The 26,077-nt window shown below is 44.1% G+C and overlaps 1 long non-coding RNA gene across 1 annotated transcript in view; it reads right to left on the bottom strand.

Moving 5' to 3' along the window:
* Nucleotides 1-26,077, bottom strand: part of LOC129393173 (uncharacterized) — a 52,398-nt gene that overhangs the window by 14,107 nt on the left and 12,214 nt on the right. Inside the window, exon 2 of the long non-coding RNA XR_008619865.2 lies at nucleotides 11,787-12,539. This is a non-coding gene — a long non-coding RNA (uncharacterized LOC129393173). The remainder of the gene's footprint in view (nucleotides 1-11,786; nucleotides 12,540-26,077) is intronic.

Here is a 26,077-nt window from a genome sequence, read left to right as displayed (position 1 = left end):
TAATTTATATTAAAAAAATAGGTTTAATGCACTCACAGTTCCACATGGCCGGCAAGGCCTCACAATCACAGCAGAAGGTGAAGGAGGACAAAGGCAGCTCAGATTGTACCGTGGCTCCTATTAGCCACAGCTGGAGTGGTTGGAAGACAGGGCACCAAGTCCCTTGGCTGCATACAGAAAGGAGCCCCTGGGCCTGGCCCAGGAAACCATTTTTTCCTCCTAGGCCTCTGGGCCTATGACGGCAGGACACTGACACAAAGGTCTCTGACATGCACTGGAGACATTTTCCCCACTGTCGTGGTGAATAACATTTGGCTCTTTCTTATGTATGCAAATTTCTGCAGCAGGCTTGAATTTCTCCCAAGAAAATGGGTTTTTCTTTCCTATCCCATTGTCAGGCTGAAAATTTTCCAAACTTTTATGCTCTGCTTTCTTTTGAACACTTTGCTGCTTAGAAATGTCTTCCACCAGATACCCTAAATCATCTCTCTCAAGTTCAAAGTTCTATAGATCTCTAGGGCAAGGGCAAAATGCTGCCAGTCTCTTTGCATAGCAACAGTGACCTTTACTCCAGCTCCCAACAAGCTCCTCATCTCCATCTGTGACCACTTCAGCCTGGACTTCATTGTCCATATCACTAGAATTTTGGTCAAAGCTATTCAACAAGTCTCTAGGAAGTTTCAAACTTTCTTACATCTTTCTGTCTTCTGAGTTCTCCAAGTCTCTAGGAAGTTCCAAACTTTCTCATATTTTCCTGTCATCTTCTGAGCCCTCCAAACTGTTTCAACCTCAGCTTGTTACCCAGTTTCAAAGTTGCTTCCACATTTTCAGGCATCTTTACAGCAGTACCCCACTACCTGGTACCAATTTACTGTATGAGTCTGTTCTCACACTGCTAATAAAGACTTACCAAAAACTGTGTAACTCATAAAGACAAGGAGATTTAATGGACACACAGTTTGACATGGCTGGGGAGGCCTCACAATCATGGCAGAAGGTGAATGAGGAGCAAAGTCATGTCTTACATGGTGGCAGGCAAGAGAGAGCTTGTGCAGGGGAACTGCCCTTTATAAAACCATCAGATCTTGTGACACTTATTCACTATCATGAGAACAGCATGAGAAAGACCCACCCCCATGATTCAGTTACCTCCCACCAAGTCCCTCGCACAACATGTGGGGACTATGAGAGCTACAATTCAAGATGAGATTTGTGTGGGGACACAGCCAAACCATATCAACCCCTAAAATAAACCTGTGAAATAGACACATGTATTTCTGTGTGGCCAGCAAAATCAAGGCTCACTCATTTTAAAATCTCTAGTCGCATTTCAGTATAAAATTTTCTGAAAGCATTTTGTAAAGGTAAAGGAAAGAAGCTAATTTAAGCAGCAACCTTTGAAATAATTCATAGTCATCAAACCACAAGTAGAAAGACGGACCACAAGCTTGGCAGACATTTTCATATTAAACTCCTCACCCCAAAAAGGAACTGTTTCTGAGGTAAGAAAAGATATGGAGTCTAAGCTCTTTCTGAATAGATCCGTAGGTAAAAAGTGGAAAATATTAAAACAGTGGGAACCCAGAGAAGTCCATACAAGAATCAGGCCTTTAGGAGTAGGACTCTAGCTGAAGCCTGAATTTGGAAAAGCTTTTGGAAACAAGCTCTCCTAGCACAACTTTCTGGGCCAGGGACCTCACCAAAGCAGTCTTCACGACCCATCTACCAGCCTTCGAGTCCAGTTGGCTACACTACAGCACATCAGGGCTGCTGCTCTAGGATTAAACCCCTTAGCAAGTCTACACTGAAGTACATCGGGGCTGCTGCTCTAGGATTAAACCCCTTAGCAAGTCTACACTGCAGTACATCGGGGTTGCTATTCTAGGATTAAACCCCTTAGCAGGTGAGGGTTTTCCTCAAGTAACTCACACCATTGGCAGCCTGTAGTGTGCCCTGTTGTTTAAAGGATGACTGGGGATTTTTTAATTAGATAATCAAAGCCCTGGACTAATAGACTATCGCCAATCCCATCTCTATTCCTGCTCATCTCTTCTCTTTCCTTTTCCATCCTCTTTTTTTATTGGTCTGGTAATTATTTGATAAGAAAAATGTACCCTGATCAGTCTATCTCCAGCAATCTGTCACCATCTAAATAGTTTTTGAGGTCCCAATAATTATTCCAACTAAAGGCTTCCCTGATTACCTTCATCCCTAAAATCAGGCAGCATTTAGATAAAAATTACACATAATTTAGTACTTCATCATGTTTTGCTATTATTTCTGTTATTTCATGTGTTTTAGCTTTGTCTTTCTAACCTGGATACAAGATCCATGAAACTTTGATCATTCTCCTGCATTCCCCAAAGAACGTAGAACAGAAAAGAGCACAGGATCCATTGACTGATGGGCTTATTTATTGACGTGGCTCAGAGATGCTGATAACAAGCTATAAATATGAAATCAAGACATTCACAAAATAAAGAGATTGACCAGGCGTGATGGCTCGTGCCTATAATCCCAGCATTTTGGGAGGCCAAGGCAAGACAACTGCTTGACCCCAGGAGTTTCAGACCAGTCTGGGCAACATGGAAAAAACCATCTCTACAAAAAAAAAAAAAAAAAAATTAAAAATAGCTGAGTGTCATGGCACATACCTGTAGTCCCAGCTACTCAGGAGACTGAGGCAGGAGGACGGCTTGAGCCCAGGAGTTCCAGGCTGCAGTGAGTAATGATTACACCACTGCACTCCAGCCTGGGTGACAGGGTGAGACCCTGCCTCTCAAAACAAAATAAAATAAAATATGAAAAGATCAACATTACAAGGAGAATAAAGTATTTGGCCCAGCACTGAGGAGGTTTTATTTAGGCAGATTTATTATTTTTTTAATCAGTAAATATTGCAATCATTGACAAGGAAGTAGGAGACCCAAAGTAAACCCCAGTTTTATAGACTGGTTAGAAAGAAAGTGTGGCCCTAAAGCTTATGGCCAGTAAATATAAATAAATAAATAAATAAATAAATAAATAAATAACAAAAATTCTAACTGCAGTGATATGATTAGCACAAGATTCAGACAATAGAATGAATGGTATTTGATGTCTACATTAAGAAATTTCTACAAAACCCAATAATTGGATCTGCTATGAGTGAACAAAGGTAAAACTGTGTAAAAAGATAACTCAGGAATGTGACATTTCCAAAAAGATAGTACATTTAGAATGTCTGTTGGAATAAAGAGACATAGCTATTTTACAACTTAGGGTATTAATAGAAAACTTGAACTGTGGCGAGGCCAGCCACCTGGGAGTCAACTACCATGGGAAAGTAGTTTATTACTCACAGACCCCAAGTGGAAGTGGTGGACACAGCACTTCCCCAGGGCCATGTAGGGAAGCCCAAGGCCAGAGGCAGAGGGAGGGGAAAACTGGCAAGAGCCTTTATTATGGCTTCCATAGCAAGGCAGGGTTAGCAGGCTTAGGTCTGGCTAGATTGAATGATTTCTGGGGGCTTTGTGGCATAGGAACTGGCCTCAGTTGTCTGGGATATGGTTGTGGGGTGATTAGGGCAGATGAATAGGATAGAGATCTTGAGTGTGAGAGCATGATAAAAAGGTGATTGAGGTGTGGCCCCGGATTGGTCCTAGTGGAAAGCATGCCTTGCAGAACTTCCTGCAAGAAGGGGAGGTAGGGAGGAGAAGGCCGGAACCACTGCAAGGTGATTCAGGTACATGACAGGGTGGTCCAGAAGATTATGCATCCAGCATATCCATGTACAGCAGATGTCAAAGTGTTAACTTTGCAGAGCTAGAAATATGACTAATACAGTCGCATGGACGCAGCAACTGTTAGGGATACAGAAAAAAATAACAAGGGAACATAACCTATGAATTTAACTATTTCACCTTGAACTGGGTGCTATGGTTTCTGTGTCCCCACCCAAATCTCATGTCAAATTGTAATCCTCAGTGTTGGAGGAGGGACCTGGTGGAAGGTGATTGGATCATGGGGGCAGATTTCTCCCTTGCTGTTCTCGTGATAATGAGTTCTCACAAGATCTGGTTGTTGAAGAGTGTGTAGTACTTCCCCCTTTGCTCTCTTCCTCCTGCTCTAGCCATGCGGGACACGCCGGCTTCCCCTTTGTCTTCCATCATGACCTTAAGTTTCCTGAGGCCTCCCCAGCCCTGCTTGCTGCACAGCCTGCAGAACCATGAGCCAGTTAAACCTTCTTGCTTTTAAATTACCCAGTCTCTGGCAGTTTTTTATTAACAATGCAAGAGTGAACTAATACGATGGGTCTGAGAATCAGGTCACTATTCAGATAGCAGAAAGCTACCTACTATTGAAACATGAACTCAACCCTACTGGCTGTACCTTGGTCTCTTCTACCTTTGCACCAGAAAAGGAAGCCAATTTACAAACAAGATAGAGAAAGCTAACAAGTGACCAAAATAGATTTCGATTGTAAGTGAAATAAACTTAACTACAACATTGAGCCCATAACCTTGGTAGTAAAATAAAATGAAGTGGAAGAAGCCATGCTGTAATAACAATTTAATATTCACCAGATTGTAAAGTGAATCTAGGAGGAATCATTGTGCATGCAAGAAGAAAATTACCACCCGATATAATCTGTGGTGAGACATATTCATGGCCACCCAGAGAGCCCCAAAATCTAAATGGTGATTTTCTTTAAAATGATGGCTGGGTGCTGCTGGTGCTTAATTAATTTCTTCATGTCCTCCAAAGTAGAATGAGCCGTACCTGCTTCAAACATGCCTGAGGATGAGGCTATACCACAGGAAATGAGGCTATACCACAGGAAGTACCTGGATTGCAGGAGAGAAGGGAGTGAGTGGCCTTCACCAATGGCCACTGAGTGATTGCATATTGGAAAGGCATTGGTCTAAAACTCAGAAGGCCTCAGTTCTCACCAGAGCCCTGCCCATAGGCAGCTGTTTGATCCTGAGCAAGGAATTTAGCTCTTTTCATCTGTTGAAATACTGGGGTTTTTCCATGTCTCAGAGAAGTGGGTAGGATTAAAGGATTTTTAAATTTTCTTCCAAGGCAGCCATTACACTGACCCACAACCATCATGCCTGAGCATAAGAACATGTTGCCACTGCCTAGACTGTTACCCCTTCTCTTGTGCTTTTTGGCTGGAAATGCCCCAGACACTTCATTTTACCTTAAAACTTATTTAGAACATCCACAAGCAACTCTTTAGGGACACCCTTACCACCTCGGAAGGTACATAAATGTAGGCTATTACCAATAGAAAAATCTTAGTATTGGATCACCATGAGCACACAATAGCATCCAAAGCATTGTACAAAGTTGTTTCTTATTTTACTTGTTAGCCCATTCAGAACTAACCTCATGTGGACCTACAGGAGTCCCTCTTCTCTCCCATCTCAATCACTCAAAGTTATTCCCTGGATCTCAGATCTTCCCCCAGCATCCTGGCTCCATATTGGACAAGTAACACTAAATATTGCATAACACCAGTCTTGTACACCTCTGAAGACTTCAGGTTCTTTAGAATTCCATCCTACTAAAGGTTCCCACCCTGAATGGGGCTAGAGAACGAGGAAGGAAGGAACGGAGGGAGGGAGGGAGGGAGGAAGGAAGGGAGGGAGGGGGAGGGAGGGGGAGGGAGGGGGAGGGGAGGGGAAGGGAGGGGAAGAAAGGGAAGAGAAGGAAAGGGAGGGAAGGGAAGAGAAGGAAGGAGGGAAGGAGGGAGAGGGAGGGAGAAAGAAGAGGAAGGGAGAAGGGGCCACTCTCTAGGTTATTAAGGCAACTTTGTTGAGCAACTATGCTTGTATTTAAATATGAGATTGTCCTAATACTTGGGTTTTCAGAACTCAGAGCTTCAGTCAGGTATGTCGCCGGGCTCAGCCAGGTATAGGTGTAATCTGCTCCTGGGTCTAGTAGGTGATGTACTTGGCCACAATTTTAGTTTTCTTATAAAGAAACTTCATCTTCTAGGCTTCCCCTGTAAGATTCTGTAAAATCTGTTTATCCCTGCCCCTAGTAAACATGTGAGCATATTATTCCTTCCCTTTCTGGTGTCTGCATTAGCACAGATCATTTCAGGAAGGCCATTCTTTAAATACAGCAAATAAAACACCATTTGTTCTTCAGCATTATAGCTCTCTTCTATTATAAACACATATTACAGAATTCTATACCTTTTGTGTCCTTGGCAAACTACTAGAGAACTTCTCCTGAACATTGGTTCCCACAGAAAGACAGGGCCTCTTCTCCACATAGCATCGTCACCCTCTGCCCCCAGCTGGGCCTTCAGCTATACTGACGCCCAGGTCCCCACACCCCGGGCCTTCAGCAATACCCACACCCAGGTCCCCCAACTCTGGGATTTCAGCTATACCCCTCCCAGCTCCCCCCGACCCCGGGCCTTCAGCTATACCCACACCCGGGTCCCCCCACCCCACCTAGGCCTTCAGCTATGCCCACACCTGGGTCCCGGTAAACACCTCTTCACTCATGTCCCTCAAATTTCTATTCTCATTCTGACCTTGCTGTCACCGAATGATCCTCTTCCTTCTGTCAAAAGTAAGCTTAAATTATTTTGAATGGTTTGCTGTTTTTCTCCCAGACAATCCCTGTCACTGCCAATGCCACACGCACCAGGGTTCCCCTGAGCCCACTCTCCAATCCTGAGACAGCAGCTCTGCCCTCTTCCTACTCCCAAGCATTTGCAAGCATCTATGGTTTTATTTCTGTGACTGTGAATATCTGTGAGATGAGATCTTTGTTTATTAATATGTATATACTCTGACATACCTGACTCTTGGGTGTTTCCAGATAAACATTTATCGAATTGATACAAATTACTCCTGAGACGGTGGCAGCATCCCCGGTGGTGAACCCTCTGTGTTCTCAGCGCAGGAGTCCTCCTTTCCACTCTGACTCTTAGCACTCCCTGCCTGACTCCATCTCTGAAGGCAGGGGGTGGCTGGCATGGAAAATAAAAAAGCTCTAAAGACCTGAGCTGTAGTCCTTGCTCTGTCACTCACAGGCCATAGGACCTTAGACACATATCATGCCCATCTGTAAAATCAGGGCTTGGCCTTGTCCGGCAGTTTCCAGCAGCATTCCTTGAAGGAGACCTGGAGCCCACCCTGGAGGCAGAGGGAGCCAGAGGAAGGTACAGCCAGACTCCCCTTGCCCCGTGCCCAGCAGCCAGCCCACCACTTTGCTGCTTCTACAAAAATCTCACAAGGCTGAAAAGGGCTGGTGTATTAGTCTGTTCTCATGCTGCTATGAAGAAATACCCAAGACTGGGTAATTTATAAAGGAAAGAGGTTTAACTGACTCACTGTTCTGCAGGGCTGGGGAGATCTCAGGAAACTTGCAATCATGGCAGAAGGGGAAGCAAATACCTCCTTCTTCACATGGCAGCAGCAAGGAGAAGTGCAGAGCGAAGGGGGAAAGCCCCTTATAAAACCATCAGATCTTGTGAGAACTCACTCACTACCAAGAGAACAGCATGGAGGTAACCCCCGCTATGATTCAGTTACCTACCACCAGGTCCCTCCCACAACGCATGGGAATTATAGGAGTTACAATTCAGGATGAGATTTGGGTGGGGACACAGCCAAACCATATCAGCTGGTCTAGGTGATCCCTCAAGTTTCCCTCAGCTTCCTGGCATGCATATTCCTATTTATGACCACACTTCCTGCTGCAGCAACAGCCATCCAAACCAAAGCAGACACAGAGTTAAAAGCCCTAATGCATGAAAACATGCTCAGCCCCACTAGTCATTTGGAAAATGCAAATCAAAACCACAATGAGATACCATTTCACAGCCACTAGGATGACTGCTATAAAGACAAAAAGCAGAAGGTAAAGTTTTATAGGATGTAGGGAAATTGGAATTCTTGTGCACTGCTAGCGGGAATGTGAAATGTTACAGCCACTGTGTAAAAATAGCATAGCAGTTTCTCAACAAAGTAAACACGGAATTAGCTTACAATCCAGCAATTCCACTTCTGGGTATATGCCCCAAAAAATTGAAAGCAGGAACTCAGACATCTGCATACGTATGCTTATGGCAACAGTATTCGCAATAGTCAAAATGTGGGAACCTCCCCAGTGTCCATCAACAGACGAATAAGCAACACATCATGCATCCATTTACAGTGGAATATTATTCAGCTTGAAAAGGAAGCTCAGACACATGCCAGAACGTGGATGAAGCTTGCAGATAGCATGCTAAGCGAAACAAGCCAGGCACAAAAGGACAGATACGGTATGATTCCACTCCTAGGATGTCCCTCAAGTCATCACATTTCATGGAGACAGAAAGTGGAAGGGGGGTGGCCAGGGGTTGAGGAAGGGATAATGGGGAGTCACTGTTTGATGGGGACGGAGTTTCAATTAGGGAAAGATGTACACGTTCCAGAGACGGATGGTGAGGTTTTTGTTGCACAGCAATGTGAATGTACTTAATGCCCCTGAAATGCACACCTAACAATGGCTGAAATGGTAAACTTTATGTTATGACTGACTGACCACACTAGAAAACCCTCTGGAGCCCGGTTCCAGGGAAGGATAACCTGTCAGATAGCAATGAGAAAACACATCCTGGAACAACAGCTGGGACTGTCTAGCTGGTGATATTTACTGACCAGACTTGTGCATGTTTCCTCTTTGGCAGCAAAGCCCCGGCACCACGGTGGCCAGGCTGTGGAGAATAAAAATAGAGCCTCTGCTTTTAGCAGTGTCTTTCATAAGTTGCAAGCACTGACACTTTCATGCAAAAAGCAACACTTTCTTCTTGTGCCCTCTGAAGGGGAGTCACTCCATAAAAAATGGCTCTTGACATGTCAGATTACATGCCTAGTTAGTAGCACTGGGTTCCTACCACTTCCCTAGAACCTCTGCACATCTCTTTTCCAAAATGCATTTTAACCATGAAGCTGCCCCAAGAACAAACTCTGTAAGTCTGATGCTGCTGGCTCACCTACCCGCACGCACACAGCTTCAGTGACTTTTCCGACGCTGCCTGGAGCTTTACCTTTCCAGCTGGATTGAGGATTCAACAGGGTTACCTGGATGTCAACCTACTTTTGCTTTTCAGGGGCAAACATGATTTGCTGGTGTTCTAGAAGTATACCCTATTCATTACAAAAACTGTGCATGTATGCGATGTTTTGCGAGTCTACTCAGTCAATCGCACGACCTAGCTGCACACCTTCAGATAGAAGCTCCCTGAGGGCAGGCCCCTTATCAGTGTTTTTCAGCTCTGTGCCACCAGCACATGGTTCACAAGAGAAGCTCAAGCAATCAGCACAGCGACATGACGTCCATGGCTCCAGGCACGTTTTCTTTGGGGCAGAGAGGGGTGGTTCCTCTATATAAATACTAAGAGGTATATTTTTAAATGAGTTGATATAAACATGAATATGATCCAAGCTGAATTCATTATTACTATAACCATTTTTCTCTTTTTATTTTCAAAGAAATGAGACCAAGGTGGGCGGATCACAAGGTCAAGTGTTTGAGACCAGCCTGGCCAACATAATGAAACACCGTCTCTACTAAAAATACAAAAATTAGTGGGGCATGGTGGCGGGCATCTGTAGTCCCAGCTACCAGGGAGGCTGAGGCAGGAGAATTGCTTGAACCTGGGAGGTGGAGGCTGCAGTGAGCCGAGGTCATGCCACTGCACTCCAGCCTGGGCAAAAGAGCAAGACTCCATCTCAAAAACAAAAACAAACAAAAAAAAAGAAATGAGAGTTGAATGATTTCCAGGGGTTCCTGGCAGTATCATGGCCTAGGCCCTGTGCCTCCAACAGCCCAGGGAGGAGGTCCTCTGCACACAGCTGGATGAGCATGAAGCAGGGGGAGAGAGCAACGCCCCACCCTACCACCCCCTCCTTGGTTGTTTTGAACCTCAAAGAGACAGCCAGCAGTAGATGGTGACCAGCAGAACCTCGCAGGCGCACAACGGGTTCATCCACCCATTTCCACAAAATTTTTTACAGGTAAGAAACCTTAAGGCTGCAGTGGCCAAACTTCTCCAAGGTCACACAACTGGTGAGTAGGAGAACAAGGACCAGAACCAACAAGTCAGCCCTTCCCACCCCCGGAATCATGTCTTGTGTTCCTGAGGTGAGCTTTGGGGTCTTCTGCCTTCAGCCTGCTTTTTGAAACTATTTCCTACCTCTCCAAAATCCCACCTTTTCAAAACATACCCCTGCACATAGCACCAAATCCTCACAGTTACTGCTGCAGCCAGGCATTGAGATGAGGAAGAGGAGATGAAAACACGCAAGACACAGACTCCGGTTTTAAGGAGCTCACAGCCCTCCATGTCTTTGCTCCTGTACAGCATTTACAGCCTCTCAGAAGTTTCTGGAATGTTCCTCAAGATTCTTTCCACCTTTTAAATTCTAGTCTTTCAAAAGTGACTCAAATTATGTCTTCTTTATGAAGGCTTTTCTGAGGCAGACATAATTAGTCTTTCTCTTCTGTCAGCTCCCAGATTATTTATGATAGGGTGGCCATTCTGTTTTATATAAGAGAAAACTGCAGAGTTTATCTTCTTTTTTATATTGCAAATTCCTTGAGACAAAGGCTGAATTTAATTAATTAATTAGAGTACCTCAACATGGGCCTTGCATTCATTTGTTTATCCATTCATTCATTTTTTTCTCTAATGACATATTTATTAAGGGTCTACAATATTTTAGGTGCACAGAAAACAGGGAAAAAATGTAATTAAGTTTTCAACTTCCACATCTGACTGCTGTTCACAGAGCAGTAGCTGAAACTAGAGAGAAGAAGTTGCTGTCTTGTGTCTTTCTTTAGAGTCATTGATTCCTTCAGATTTTTCATATGCGGCACTAAACTGTATATAACATAAATACAAACCGTGTAGAAGAGATGAGAGACAGTGTTTGGACTGGAGTTGTCTAAGATGTCAAGAAGACATGATGAGTTGCCCAGGCTGAATGGGGAGGAGGATTGAGAAGAGTGTTCACTTCACGGGGTTGGCGGGAGGAGAAGGGGGTGCGGAACGGCTGATCAAATGCACCAGCAGCAGCTCGCGGGTTGCGAGGAGAGGAAGAGGAAACCAGGAAGACAGGAGGAGGGGCCCCCATTGGCAAGGTGCCCAAAATGAATTTGTGTAGGAAGAACCGGGACTAGATTGAGGACTTGGAAAGAGGTGGACATGCTGCATTTTAACAAGGAGAAACCCTAGGCTGAGGTGTGGACTCTCTCAAGGTGGACACTCAGAGAAACCCTAGGCTGAGGTGTGGACTCTCTCAAGGTGGACACTCAGGCCATGGCTTGGTCATCTCACTCTCCGCACTGGGAGTTGAGACTTGGCGCCAGAGAATTCAATGGTCGCATCTCAGTTCTTGTTTCTAAGCCTCCTTCCAGAGCGCTGCAAGGAAAAGGGCAAAAGGGAAGCACACGGCTTCGCAAGGCATATCCCTGCTGCCCCTCAGACCCTTGCATACTCCTGAGCTCAGCATGTGGGTTCAGCATGGGGACTGGTTTGAGGGATCAAACAGGCAAAGAGAAGGAAACCTCAGTCATTTAGTGGTTCTATCTTCATCCTCCCTTTCCCAAGCCAGCACAGAACTAAGAGACAGCGTTCTTATCCCCACCTCTTCCCCTCCTTCGAGAGCCACACAGCCACCAGGAGGCACCTTAGCCTGTCTGTCCTCCTCTGGTAGGAGTGGGTCCCATCCCACGCATTAGGCAGGTGGGGAGCAGAAGGGAAAATGAACTTCAGTGCCCGGGCTCACCCGCTGGAGATGCAGCTCCAGTCCAAGGGGCTTGGCAGCTCCAGCTCTCCGAAACCACGCACCCCGCACGCCTCTCTCCCCATCGCCTGTGCAAAGCCCCCTTGCTTCACAGTTGCAATTTCTTTTGGAGCCTGTTGAGAGTGTTCGAATCAATGATCTCTAAAGTCACTACCAGCCACATGCTTCCTTTTTTTCTTTCTTCTTCTTTGTTATTCCGAAGTACCAGGGCATGCTAGTACGAGGAGGGATCAGTGTGGATTTTTTTTTTTTTTTTTTTTTTTGAGACAGTCTCTCTCTGTCATCCAGGCTGGAGAGCTGTGGCATGATCTCGGCTCACTGAAGCCTCCACTTCCGGGTTCAAACAATTCTCCTGCCTCAGCCTCCCAAGTAGCTGGGACTACAGGCTCACACCACTGTGCCCAGCTAAGTTTTCTGTATTTTTAGTAAAGACAGGGTTTTGCCATGTTGGCCAGGCTGGTCTTAAACTCCTGAGCTCAGGTGATCCGCCCGCCTCAGCCTCCCAAAGTGCTGGGATTGCAGGTGTGAGCCACCGTGCATGGCCCAGAGTGTGGATTTGGAACAAAAAACAGTTATGACCAATGAAGGTTGGCAGAAGGGAAGATTTTGTGGATTTTTTTTTCTCAGATCATTGAAGATAATAAAAGCAGGTAAGAGTTATGGAATTCAAGGAGCACCGCATTCCTTTTTTTCTTCCAGACAGTTGACTTATAATGAAAATTCTGAGCTTCAGCCCTAAGAGAAATAAAGTTACAAGACATAAGGTTTAAAATGCCGGTTCCTTACAGTATGACATAGATATTTTTAAAATAATCATAACATTTTCTTTCTGATTAAAAAAACCCACTAATTTATTCTAGTAATCCAGAATCCTTGTGGGTGGTGATATGAAATTCTATTATTGTTCAGTTAATGTACTACAGTTGTTTCCATAATTTAGAAAATTAAATTTCCATGAAACTTGTTCTAAAGAATTTTCATAAAGTAACAGTGTGATTCTTTTACCATAGCTATAAAGAATATATTTATATATTTTTTTCACTTAGATTATTTTTTGCTTTGGTTTTCTGTGACAATTTTCTTGCCTGGCACTGTCTTGACAAAGCAATTCTCTTCCATTGCTTAAGAAAAAAAAAAAAACTGTTACAGGCAGTGCATAATTATATTTATTTAGATTCTTTACCTAAATCCTATTTTAAAATTTGTATTACTAAAGCAGAACCTACCAGCAAAATGGAAAGCAAAGAGTATAATACTACATTTATAGAATATATTTCTAATTTAAGAAGCATTTTTCTGTGTTCTGAAATCTTAATGTGGATGATTTTATATTTCACTGGGTTCAACTATTAAGAGTAGACTTCCAATACCACATGAAGCTGGGTTCCCCCACTTTAAATAGCAAGCAATCTCCTTTAGAATAGGCATCAATTGGGACTCTCAAGCAGCGGTGCCACAGAAGGAGTATGTCACTGTGAGTATAATATGATGAAAAGGTAAACTCAGTTATGGAGTGAAACGCAGGGGGAGCTTTGAGTCACTGATGCACGTGCTGCTGTGGCTCTGACTCTGCTAGCTTTTGTCTTACGGCTTCGTTTGTCTGATGATTGCCACTGTTGCCCGTGAATTGCAAGGTTCCCACTTAATAAGGTTGAACATCCATAGCAGGCCTCCATTCATATACTTCCAGGAATATGTTATGTCATAAAATGAGCACCCAGCTACATTAGTCGGGATCGTGTATCTTTGTTAATATTCATTCACAGGAACATAGATGTATGTTCTCAATATCTAAAATGGACAGTTTTTTTCCCCATTGCTGAATTTACATTTGAACCTCCCAATGGAAAGATTTGAAGACAGGTAAACTTAGACGGGGTCGGGGGGTACTCACCACTATACTAACCATGGAGACAGGTAAACTTAGACAGGCGGGGGTACTCACCACTATACTAACCACGGAGACAGGTAAACTTACAAGCCCACAAATAATCATGCAACTTTAAGTAGTAAAAGTCAGAACCATCTAGGGGAAGGGAAGGGTTGCAGACACATCTGAAGATTATCAATGAATATTTTGTTGTGGGCTTGGGGAATTCTTAAGATGGATTAGTCAGCTAACATCAGGTACAAAGTTGGCCTCAGATTTAATGAACTTTGCTTATGGCGAATATACCAAAATCCATGGAATTAGCCAAATCTCTGCTAATTTGAAGCACCTGGGATCTCTCCTGTCCGTATGTTTTCACTTAAGGGCCAATTTGCTCTAGAAGAGCTCAAACAAAAGTTCTAAAACATATTGCCACAATGTCACACTTAACCAATTGGCATGCACTTAAGCAGCATGCAGACATTTCCAGTGATATGTGTAAATCCTGTATGAACAGTGTCAGCTGTTGACAAATAAGGTGATTCAGTCCGGGCAGAAAGCAGGCGTACATGCCACACTGGCTGCGTCTGGGTTAGTGGGGAGGGAAAATGCACAGCGTTCAAGGGCTCAGAGCAACAAGAGCTGCATGAAAGCACCTTGTTTAAATGGCAGCAGTGTTCTGGGCACCAAAGCTGCTCAGATTTGATTCCTCATCTGCAAATAAGTCATCATACCGATGGAGGATGGCTCCTAGCTGCTTGTAACTTTATCCCTCCTGTCTCTTAGGTGCCCAGATGAGAGAAGGTACTTTCCAGTGTCGTTGCTGGCATTCTACCAGCAGCTCGAAGCCCTGTTGGTCTAGAGAACGCTGGCGACAATAGCTGCATTGTGGCAGTCCCGTGCTGACAGTGCAGGGTGGCCTTCACACTTCAAATGAGGGATCAACATGAGCATAACTAATGGAGCCATCAAAGACGTGGGTTTAAAGTCCCGATCTGAAAACACCCACACATCACACATGCCTCCTCAGGGCTTTTCCCAGGGGAAAAAATGGCCTGGAAAGGCAAATGGGACACAGCCAAGAAGGTGGTGGGTTGCTGTGTGCCAGGTCGCCCTCTCCGAACTTTCATCTCGCTGTGTTGTCCCAGCGGGTCCTGGAGATTCCCAGGAGAGGGAAGGAGGATGCAGAGTTGGGGTTTCTCACATGTCCCACTGTGCATGGTGACAGGGAGCATCCCAGGGCACTGCGCCCGATGAGTGGGCCACGAGACTCACACTGGCATCCCTGTGGTGCCAAGATGGGGCCGTGGGGTAGAATGGGCCATACAGTGGGAGAATGTGGTCAAGATGAAAAGCAGCCTGCATTCAAAAGAGGAAACCGTGTGCACTGTGGGCTTGGGAGCCGGCTTCCCACCCCATGCTAATGTGTGGAATCGGCCTCGGAAGAAAGGAGCAGTAACCATGGTGCTTGCAGGAACTTTAAAAATCTGGGCCAAGAAGCCCAAGCCTGGAGAGAGTTCTAGAAAGCGTGGAGGCACATTTATCCAGCAGCATTCACAGAGTCCCTTGTGAGTCCAAGCAAGGGGCAAGAATGGTAAAATCTAATTTTAACAAGAACCCATTGGGTCAGAATGGATCAAGAGACATCTGTCATCTGTCACTTGTAGACAAATTGAAATGACATCAAAAGACAGACATGATGGTTTTATGACATTTTGCAACTTCTTTAAAAAAAAAACCCGAGAATTTTGGTAACAGATCAAATCATTAACAAACTGGAGAATTCCTTAGGGATACCCCGCTCGACTGCAAACCTCCTCCAGTGAATTAAATTAAATGAATTTAGCAGAGTTTTCTGCACGAGCTGCAAGTCAGGGATGTCATGTGTTTTACTAGATGGAAATTCCAGCTAACTCCACTGTGCTATGATGTCTTATTTGTGGTGTCTCCACACAGGTGCATGCAATTTTCTTTTTTTTTTTTTTTTTTGAGACAGAGTTTTACTCTTGCCCAGGCTAGAGTGCAATGGTGCAACCTCAGCTCACTGCAACCTCCGCCTCCCAGCTACAAGTGATTCTCCTGCCTCAGCCTCCCGGGTAGCTGGAATTACAAGCACCTGCCACCACACCTTGCTAATTTTTTTTGTATTTTTGGTAGAGATGGGGTTTCACCATGTTGGCCAGACTTGTCTCAAACTCCTGACCTCAAGTGATCCGCCCACCTCAGCCTCCCAAAGTGCTGGAATTACAGGTGTGAGCCACTGCACCTGGCCGCGTGCATTTTTTTAAATGCAAAGTGAGAAGAGTCGATGTTGCATTCTCTGGTTTTCCTCCTACTTTCACTTTTTTTGCCATTCTCTGAATAGCTGGGTCGTAAGGGAGGGTGCAGTGCTCAAGATGCTCTCTCCTTCTTCCAGAGAGAGAGAAGCAGTCATGACCTCCAGGACCTAGGCTGGACCATCAGGTGAGCCCTGATGCTGTCTCCATGGATACAAAGAGTTTCATACAACATCAACCTCAGGCAAGACCACTCTGAGACTAGGATAGATCAAGAAAAAGACAAGACCTTTCTGTAATGATTTCTAAACACAAACAAAATATGCACATTGTATGACCCATGAAAATGACCCACCATCCCATTATCCTGGCTAATGAGAGGGAGCGACCACTATTTCTTTACCAATTATAGCCTGGTCTTGCTATAGTCTGCTCGACTTTGAGATAAGACAGATGAAGACCCCCCCATCCAGGAATGAGCCCAGCTTCCTGACAGCACCCAGTCCACAGAGTCCCCACTTTCTTCAATCACCCCCAAAACACCTAACACAAGCCCAGTTCCCATCGTCCTTCCTAACACCCTCTTGCTGTGAGCTTCACACTCCTCAGGGTGTGCATTCTCCCTGGCTGCGATTTCATCCACCCCGGGATGTCCTGTAGTCTCTGGAGACATGGACACCACCCTCCCCACAGGCAGGCTGGATCATGGCTGGAGCTTCAGTTCTTGTCCCTGGGAAGACAGGTTGCCAATCTTTACCTCTAGCACTAATCTCTCATTTGGATTAGACGCCAATTTTCAAACGCCTGCTGAATATTCCCGGATGCTATGCTGCTGGAAACTCAAATTCAATTTGCCCCAAATGAAACTCATCATCTTTCTACTTCCCTGCAGCTCCCATCACATAATACCATGATGAATGTTTAATCTTTCAGGCTCTAAAAAGAAAAGAGAACTTATAGAAAGTTAAAAGTTGCTAGGTCATATATTAGGAACTCTTTTGATTCTTGACCAGGTGTGAAATGGTACTTGAGTAATATCAAAGAAAAAATTGTTCTGACCCTTGTTAAAGACAGGAAGGAAGGCATTTTGAGAAAGGACTTCCCAATGGGGTTTGCAGTAGGGAGAGAGTGCTGGGGATCAACAACAGGTAAAACAAGGACACGTGGACATTTACAGCCACGGGGCAGGGTGGGGTCAGTGGATGGTACATCATGGGGAGGGGGATTCTTGCTAGACCGTCTCAGCAGGATTCATGCTGCAAGCAGCCCAGGGTGGTAAGATATCCAGGATGAGTGATGAGAAATCTGATCAGCTATCAAGAGTCGAGAATTTTTGCTAAACTGACCCAGCAGGATTCTTGCTAAAACTGGACTAAGCCGGTCAAGGACAGAGCCCAAGGTCGGGGTCCAGTCCAGAAGAAAGTGCAGACACTGCCTTGGGTTTGGTCAAGAAGACGGTCTCTGTCCATATCTGTAGCTTTATTTATGCTTCACTTTATTATCTTAAGACTTCCAACAGGAATAACAAAACAGCCAATGTTAAAATTTTAAAAATGTAACATGGTAAAATGATGGTGTTCCTTATATGTGAAGATTGGATCTGGTGGAAAAAGTTGCCCAAAGTAGCTATTTTCTTTCAATCTGGCTCTTTTTAAAATCCTGAGAAATCCTAGCTTTGTCTAATTTATGCTGGTCTCTCCCCACTGCTGGCATTACCTTAACACCAACGTAAATGGAAGAAAGTTGCAATTTACTAAAACATGAGTCAAAATGCCAGCATGAAAGTTTCCTGCCTACAGCCAGAGTCCTCTGCCTCCCAGAGTCAGTGCACTGGCATTGAAGAGGGTCTCTCCTCCCATACTGTCCACAGCTAACACCCGGGTAACAGCCACATGTGCTGATGGCCTTGTGATCCACACCAATAGCTTCTGAAACGATTTTCAGCGGACTCCCTTACTGAGTTTCCTTCTCTTTCATTTTATTTTTTCCTCCTCGGTTTCTGTTTCCATCTCCTCTGTGACCATTGTGTGCTCCAGCCCCAAGATTCTTCTTCAGAGGATCCAGGGCGTGAGGAGCAGGATCCGTCAGTGAAAAACACAAAACAAAACAGAAAGCTCTTCCAGGGTGTGTTGAGGATCAGCAAGACCCAGAAATTCCTTTTTTGTTTTGTTTTGTTTTTGAGACGGAGTCTCGCTCTGTCGCCCAGGCTGGAGTGCAGTGGCGCGATCTCGGCTCACTGCAAGCTCCGCCTCCCCGGTTCACGCCATTCTCCTGTCTCAGCCTCCCGAGGAGCTGGGACTACAGGCGCCCGCCACCATGCCCGGCTAATTTTTTGTATTTTTAGTAGAGACGGGGTTTCACCGTGTTAGCCAGGATGGTCTCGATCTCCTGACCTCGTGACCGCCCGCCTCGGCCTCCCAAAGTGCTGGGATTACAGGCGTGAGCCACTGCGCCTGGCCCAGAAATTACTTATTAACCAAAATTATTTAAGGCCTGGAAATTGCCATTGTGTCAATACAATACATTCTACCTTATTATTTCTTAAAAATATTAAAATAAAATATTACTTTTTATATAAAAAGCTAAAGGCTAAATAAAGCAGTTCATTTTTATATTTTTAGGGACAGAGTCTCACTCCATCACCCATACTGGAGTGCAGTGGTGTGATCAAGCTTACTGCCGCCTGAAATTCCCAGGCTTAAGAAGTGTTCCTGCCTCTGCCTCCTAGTAGCTGGGATTACAGGTGTGCACCACCATGCCTAGCTAATTTCTTATTTTTATTTTTTTTTAGAGATGAGGTGTTGCTATATTGTCTAGGCTACTCTTGAACTCCTGACTTCAAGCAATCCTCCTACATTGCCCTTCCAACGTGCTGAGATGACAGGACAGGAGCCACTGTGCTTGCCCTAAAGCCGACAGTTTCCAAGTGCTCCCCATAAGTGTTATAAGATAAAGTACAATTAGTAATATTGAACAAAATTTCTTTTAAATATATTTTTTTCATAATGAATCCTTTAAAAGCCCTTTCCAAATCCTGTTTCTGTTCCTAGGTGTCATGGCAGCACTTGTGAGTAGATTTGGGGTGTGTGTGTGTGTGATTTTGGTTTTTATAAATGGATTAACTCTCTCTGGGCACATTTGTTGTTTTCCTGATGGCAGCTGGCTTGCTTCCTCTTCCAATTCCTATGTTCAAGTAGCCAGTTAGAAAGGTAGAATTTACTTTCACCAGATTGTAAGGTTATTAAGGGCAAAATTACGCCCATCCCTTTCATTACTACATCCCAGCTGCATTTAATAGTCAACAACGTATGGGTTGACTGCTTGTTAAATGGATGCATAATGAACAAATGGGCAGATTTACATGCCAGTAAGTGGGTCTGAACTTCATGTCAGGAGCGCAGACCTTGCCTGTCTTTTCCTAACCAGAATGAAGTCCTTTGCCCTTTCAGAAGTAAGAAAATGTGCCTAACCCCCTAATAAAAAGCAGGTCTTAATGACATAACTATAATTTGAAAAGCTCATTGATAGCACTCCATAAATATGAGATCACATATCAGTAAGTATTGGGTCACTGGGAACAGGTGTCTGGCCAGCTTGGAAAAAGCCCTGTAACATAAGGAAATTGTCAGTTTCTGAAAACCTGGATTATAGACACATGTCTGTCACTAATTTAATTGTGTGAACATTTACTCTGCCTTTTGACTTTATGGGCCTCAGTTTCCCCATGTGCAAAACACTGTAAGGAGTAGGTTACACCACCTTTAGTATCCTTAGCAATCTAGGGAACCTTTATTATTAGAAAATTTAAATCAAATGGCAGAAGTGATAACATAAATCCAGTTATTTTTTATAGCAGGAAAAAAATGGATGCCTATGGTCACCTATTGAGTTTACATAAAATGTATTTCTCTTTCTTCTGTCACTTTTTCTATTCTCATCCCTGTGTTTCTCTGTTTTTACCTTTTCAGTATCTTACAAACGCCCCTTCTATGAATTGCACTGGCCGTGTGATCCTGCACTAATCTATTCCTGGGATTATTTTCGTTTCTAGACTCTAGATTGGGAAGATCAGACTCCGCACTGCGTTTATTTCTGGACCTCACGTCTGTTGTAGTATCTGCCGCATGACAGGAGCTCAGGACAGTCTTTATGACCAGAAGAATGAATGAATAAACATGTGAATGAAGAAGGAGGCTGCCACGGAGAAAACACAAAAGAAGCTTTCCACTACTCAGTATTTTGAAACACGAAAAAACTTCACCATACTTTATATTGTTGTTAAATTGTGGCAAAATATACACAACATAAAAGGTACAGTCTTAACCACCGCTAGATGTACACTTAAGTGGCATTAAGTGTATTTACACTGTTTTGCAAACATAACCACCATCCGCCTCCATTACTTTTGCATCATCCCAAATTGAAACTCTGTCCCCATTAAACGCTAACTCCCCATTTCCGCCACTGCAGCCCCTGGCAACCATGGGACCTTGAGTTGGTTCCAGCTTTTGGCTATTGTGAATAACGCTGCTATGAACATAGGTGCACAAAAGTCCGTTCCTGACCCTGCTTTCTGTGCTGTTGGGTACCTACCCAGAAGTGGGATGACTGGATCATCCAGTAATTCTACATTGAGTTTTTTAACTGCCCTTTGACACAGAGGCTGCACCGTTTCACATTCCCACCAATAACGCACCCATTTCTCAACATGATTCCAATTTCTCTGAATCCTCACCACCACTTGTTGTTTTGGTGGTGGTGGTTTTTTTTTTTTTAAATAGTAGCCAACCTAATTCTATAGCCTAATACGTGAGAAGTAGTATCTATCTCCCAGTAGTTTCAATGTGTAAGTTTCTAATGATTAGTGATATTGAATGTCTTTTCATGTGCTCACTGGCTATTTGTTATAAGCAATATTTTCGATGAGGCCCTTATGGTAGTCAGCCTATAGGCGCTCGAACTTCTTGCTCATACAATTCAGGTTCTGCATTGCTGCTCACCATGGTTTGCAGCTGGCATGCATTTGCATGGTTGACCAGTTGTCAGTCTGGTGCTGATGGTTTGCATCTACCTCACCGGACTCTTGCCAAATGCAGAGTGGCCATGCTGGTGTCCCCATTGTAGAGATGACGCTGAGATGCACTCATGGACTTCGGCTAGATAGCACCACTAGTTACTGGGCCAGCTGTAGTTCAACCCTGGGTGTCTAACGCTCACATCATCTCTCAGTGTGAATGTGTGTTTACAGCGTTGATAAACCACACAGACACTGACCATGAAGAAAAAGCAAAACTGCTAAATAATTGAATATTCTTTAATATTTACACTCATCTTAAGTAAGAAGGAATCTTGAAAAAGAAATACAGATTGCAGGTAAGCCTTTCATCTCAGGGCGATCTGAACATGCTTTCTACCCTAGACACTTTATTTTATGCCTACACACAGCCCCAAAAAGTTATTTAAGTTTTAATACAGATGGTCCTTCAGTTTGATTTATGCTATTAAGTAAAATGCTGTTATGCATAAAGGAGAAAATAAAAGAACTAGTTAAGCACTTTTTTATTAGCCTTCAGGCATGTTCATTAACTATGCCGAGACTGTTTTGCGTAATTTATGCATTTGTGCATGTACATATAGTGCCATATAAAATAGATCATTTACCCAATAAATAGGAGCAGTGTCATCCCTCTCACTCTGCTGAAGAATCTATCAGTTTCTCTTATAAATCTAGGCTGCATTTGCTGTGCATGGGAATGACCTTCCATTAAGACGCATACATCTGGGCTTGGAAAAGGTCGAAGTGCCTTTTTAAGCAGAAAATTACTGAATCAGGATCGTTAGTAGCTCTGAGTAATCTTATTATTCAGCATTCCCCTCCCCGCCTCCCCACACCGTCTTAGAAACTGCATCGGGACTGAAATCAGTTTCCTCGGCGGCTTCATTCCTCACATCTGCTGGTTGTGCAGCCTCCTTGCATTCAGTCGACCTCAAGGACCATAAAAATATTTACACATTTTTACAGATATTTAAACACTCAGTACAAATTTGTCCCATTCAACTAAGGAAACCTCAGATAATTTCCAGAGAAGCCCATCACATGCAGCTTTCTTCGGACATTCAGCAGCCAGTTCTCAGATAGTCTGGATTTGTTTGTGAAGTGGGTCCCTCCCTGATGTTTGTGAGTGAGACTGAGTTAATTCCATTTAGACCGGAGACCGTTGTGTTTCGGGTGTCTCGTGAATCGCGAACTGCACAGGGAGCTGAGCGTGGTATCTCTCCACCTTCCTCCGCCCAGAGCCCTTGGCTATGGCAAGACCCTGCACCAGGCCTCCCAGCTGGGGAAGCAGCAGCTCCGTGTGCTGTGCATGTGGCTTCCTCGCTTCCTGGTGAGCACATCCTCTTATGGGCTTAGTCATTTCTGTCTGAGAAAAATAAATAAAATACTAAATAGCATGAGAACAGCGAGACATTCATCTTGTTGTAGACCGTGATCACACAGCCAGGAACTGGGGTGAGCAGGGACCTCATTTCCAGACCCTCGGGATGCCTGGAGGCGGCTGGACAGCACCGAGTTTCTTAGCAAAGTAGCTATTGTTTAAAGAGCAAAAGGGCTACACAGGAAGGCAGCAGGCAGACTGGAAGAGCAGTGTCCACTTCACACATATCCCTGACACGCAGTGACCTTCCCAAAAATGGGCTCCGTGTATCGTCAGGTCTGGTGAGATGAGGTGTCACCAGGTGTTCCAAATCAAAAATGCATTTGTGCTGGGAATGGGGGAGCTTTCTAAAGTCAGATGCATCTGTGACATGGTGGAGGTTAATGGTGTTGAACAGAGCTCTTCAAGAAAACTTGTCCCACCCCACACGTAACCCCGGCCACACACAGCCACTGAGCCAGGGTGTCTTGTGAATCATACGGGTCCGAATTAAGATGCTCATAAGGCCAGGGTCAGTGGCTCATGCCTGTAATCTCAGCTCTTTGGGTGGCCAAGGCCAGCCTGAGCAACAGACTGAAAGCTCATCTCTACAAAAAAAATTGCTTTAAAAAAAGATGCTCATTAAATGCAAAAACGGACACTGGATTTCTTAGTCTTGACGTGAAAAAAGGAGTCAAAAATGCCTCATTGATGTGTTTCTACTGGTTACATAGTAAAGTGATAAGATTTTGAATGCACTGGGTTAAATACACCATTAAAATTGATTTTATCTGTTCCCTTTTTACTTTTGTCAGTGTCGTTATGAGGAGATTTTAGTGGTACTTGTGATTTACCTTGTGTTTCTATTGGCCAGTGCTCAGACAGGACTTCTCACAATCTTTAATATGCCAAATTGCCTTGTGTGTCCCTAAGAGATGATGTAGCAGTCAGCATTTTCCAAACTAACTTGACCCCTACACTCTATCTTATAGAACATTTGTCAATCTCCCTGACACAACAACTTTCCACAGTAAATGGTTTCAGAAACCTGTCATACCAACACTTGCATGTGAGGCTGGGTCCAATTCAGACTCAGCTACCTGCCACTTTCCATCTTCTGACAAATCCACGACAATTTTCTATGCATTTGCCTTATTTGTTAACTGAAATTATCAGATACAGCCGAGAGACCAGCACTATTGATGATACATTTTTTAATGCTCAATTCATTCATCTTATAATCTGTCAATTAATATTCTTTCAATATTAAACATCAATATTTCTAAATATTTACATATTTTTACAGATATTTAAACACTCAGTACAAATTTGTCCCATTCAACTAAAATATTATTAAAACCCATTGTTATATCTGTCCATTAGACACAATTATTTTAAATGTTTCGATCATCTTTAAAAGTGTACAGAAAAAGGTCAGATGAGGTGGCTCATGCCTGTAATCCCAGCACTTTGGGAGGCCAAGGTGGGTGGATCACCTGAGGTCAGGAGTTCAAGACCAGCCTGACCAACACTTGGTGAAACCCCATCTCTACTAAAAAGACAAAAAATTAGCTGGGTGTGGTGGCGGGCACTTGTAATCCCAGCTCCTTGGGGGGCTGAGGCAGGAGAATTGCTTGAACCCAGTAGGCGGAGGTTGCAGTGAGCTGAGATCGCACCACTGCACTCCAGCCTGGACTCCATGCTGAGTGACAGAGACTCTGTGCTTGCCGCCCTCCACCCCCACCCGCCGCCCCACCCCCGCCAAAAAAAAAAGTTACAGAAAAAATATTCGACTATGAAGTGAATTACAAGAGTCGTTGTTAGAAATATGCCGCTCAGCTGGTTTCAAAAGTACTCACATTTCAACTCAACCTCAGTTAGGAGGTGGATTTTTGCATGTGTTGGATAATTAAGTCCTGAGTTTGGTTGAACTTGGAAAGTATATCAGAAAAGTAGAATGAGCAAAGACCCAAAAGGAAAGAAAAACCACAGCCACATTTGGGAAACCCAGCCACAGGTGGAGGACTGGGGAATGCCATGGCCTCCTGTACAGCAGGAGATGTGGGCAGGTGTCCTGTCTTCAAGGCTACCCTGGAAGACCTGGGGCCTCAAAGCAGCACTTTTGTGGGCTCACACCTGAACACTTCAGCAGAAAGACGCAAAGGAAAGATGTGTATGTAGTTCTCTCAGAAATTTTTTTTAAATGGTACCATAAAATCAATCTTTTAAAAATGTGTGTGTATGTTTTTAGCCAAAAAGCTCTAAGCCAAGCGTGTCCAACCCACAGCCTGTGGGCTGTATGTAAGCCAGGATGGTTTTCAAAGTGTACCAGCAAAAATTGGTACACTTTCTTAAAATATTATAAGATTCTTTGCAATTTTTTTTAGCATTATCAACTATTGTTAATGTTTGCATATTTTATGTGTGGCCCGAGACAATTCTTCTGCTTCCAGTGTGGCCCAGGGAAGCCAGAAGATTGGACACCGCTGCTCTAAATATTTACTTGGACATCCACTGACAAACTAACATATTGATGAGTTAAGTTCAAATGACTCTGGAATTTATGGATTACCTTTCATTTTAAACATACACAGTTTTCAGCCTCAGAAGCAAAAAGGCAAACCAAATGCTTTGTTTGAATTTTCCTGATCCTGAGGTATTTCGAAAGGAATTTACTTCCACTTTCTGCTACATTCAGTAATCCCCACCTAAGCTCTGCTTGAGTAAATCATTCTGAGAATGACTCTTCCTGAACATGGATATGTTTTCTTCCAAAATACAAGGACATCTTCACAAAGCCAACTGGAGCAATTATAACCGAAAGGTGTCACCTATCTCTTTAGTTCATTGGGGATCGTTAAGTCGGCCCTAGCAGAGGCCTGCAGGACTTATGACCTGGCTGGGGCTGCTACTGCTTCCGGGTCAGCTTTTATCCAACTCCGACATCTTTGCAAAGTCTCTTATCAGTCACTGAGATTAAAAAGCTGGTGTCTTGGCGGCACAGCCAGATTCAAATGTGGTCCCTTCTCTTATTGGTCACAGGGCTTTGACCAAGTCGGCCACCTGAGTGCCTTAGTTTCTTTATCTGAAAAGGTGTGATGCCCATCTGAATTTGAATTTCAGATAAAGGGTGGATGGTGACTTCAGCAGAAGTATGTCCTGTGCAATGTTTGTATTTTCATTTGCTAACTCTGCCACCCTAAGCTAAAGCCCATGCTTCTCAAAACCAGATTCCAGGGACCAGGGAGTCCCAGAAGCCACAGTCTCATCCCGAGTCAACACAATGTTCTCCCCTGCAAGTACGGCCCACATAATCCGGAGGGCTTAAAGCAAAGTGAAGACAGGAGCTCCTTGTTCAAAAAGCATTAGATATGGGAAGCGGAACATTACTCCAAGCCCAGGACCCTGTACCAAGGCCAGGTCCCTGCCTGAAGCCGGCTCTGCTCCACGCTGCCTCCTGCTCAGCAGTGGAAAAGTTTGAGAGACTCTGGAGTATTTTATCTCCAGTGTCCTTGGAAATAAATGATTATTTAGGGCTTCTTTGGTGGCCCAGTGATTTTTCTACACTGGCTCCACACCTTTGTCCTTAGAATTCAGTGTTATTCCTTTATGTTCCTGAGCTATGGAAATTAGAATGATAATGAAAACAGCTCTGGTTTACTGAGCACTTACTGTCAACAATTGACTCTGCTAGGACTTCCTTGTAAGTGG

This window comes from Pan paniscus, chromosome 8, assembly GCF_029289425.2.
Source record: "Pan paniscus chromosome 8, NHGRI_mPanPan1-v2.0_pri, whole genome shotgun sequence".
NCBI classification, from domain to species: Eukaryota; Metazoa; Chordata; class Mammalia; order Primates; family Hominidae; genus Pan; species Pan paniscus.
The sequence above is the reverse complement of the archived record's forward strand: the minus strand, read 5'-3'. Positions and strand labels throughout refer to the sequence as shown.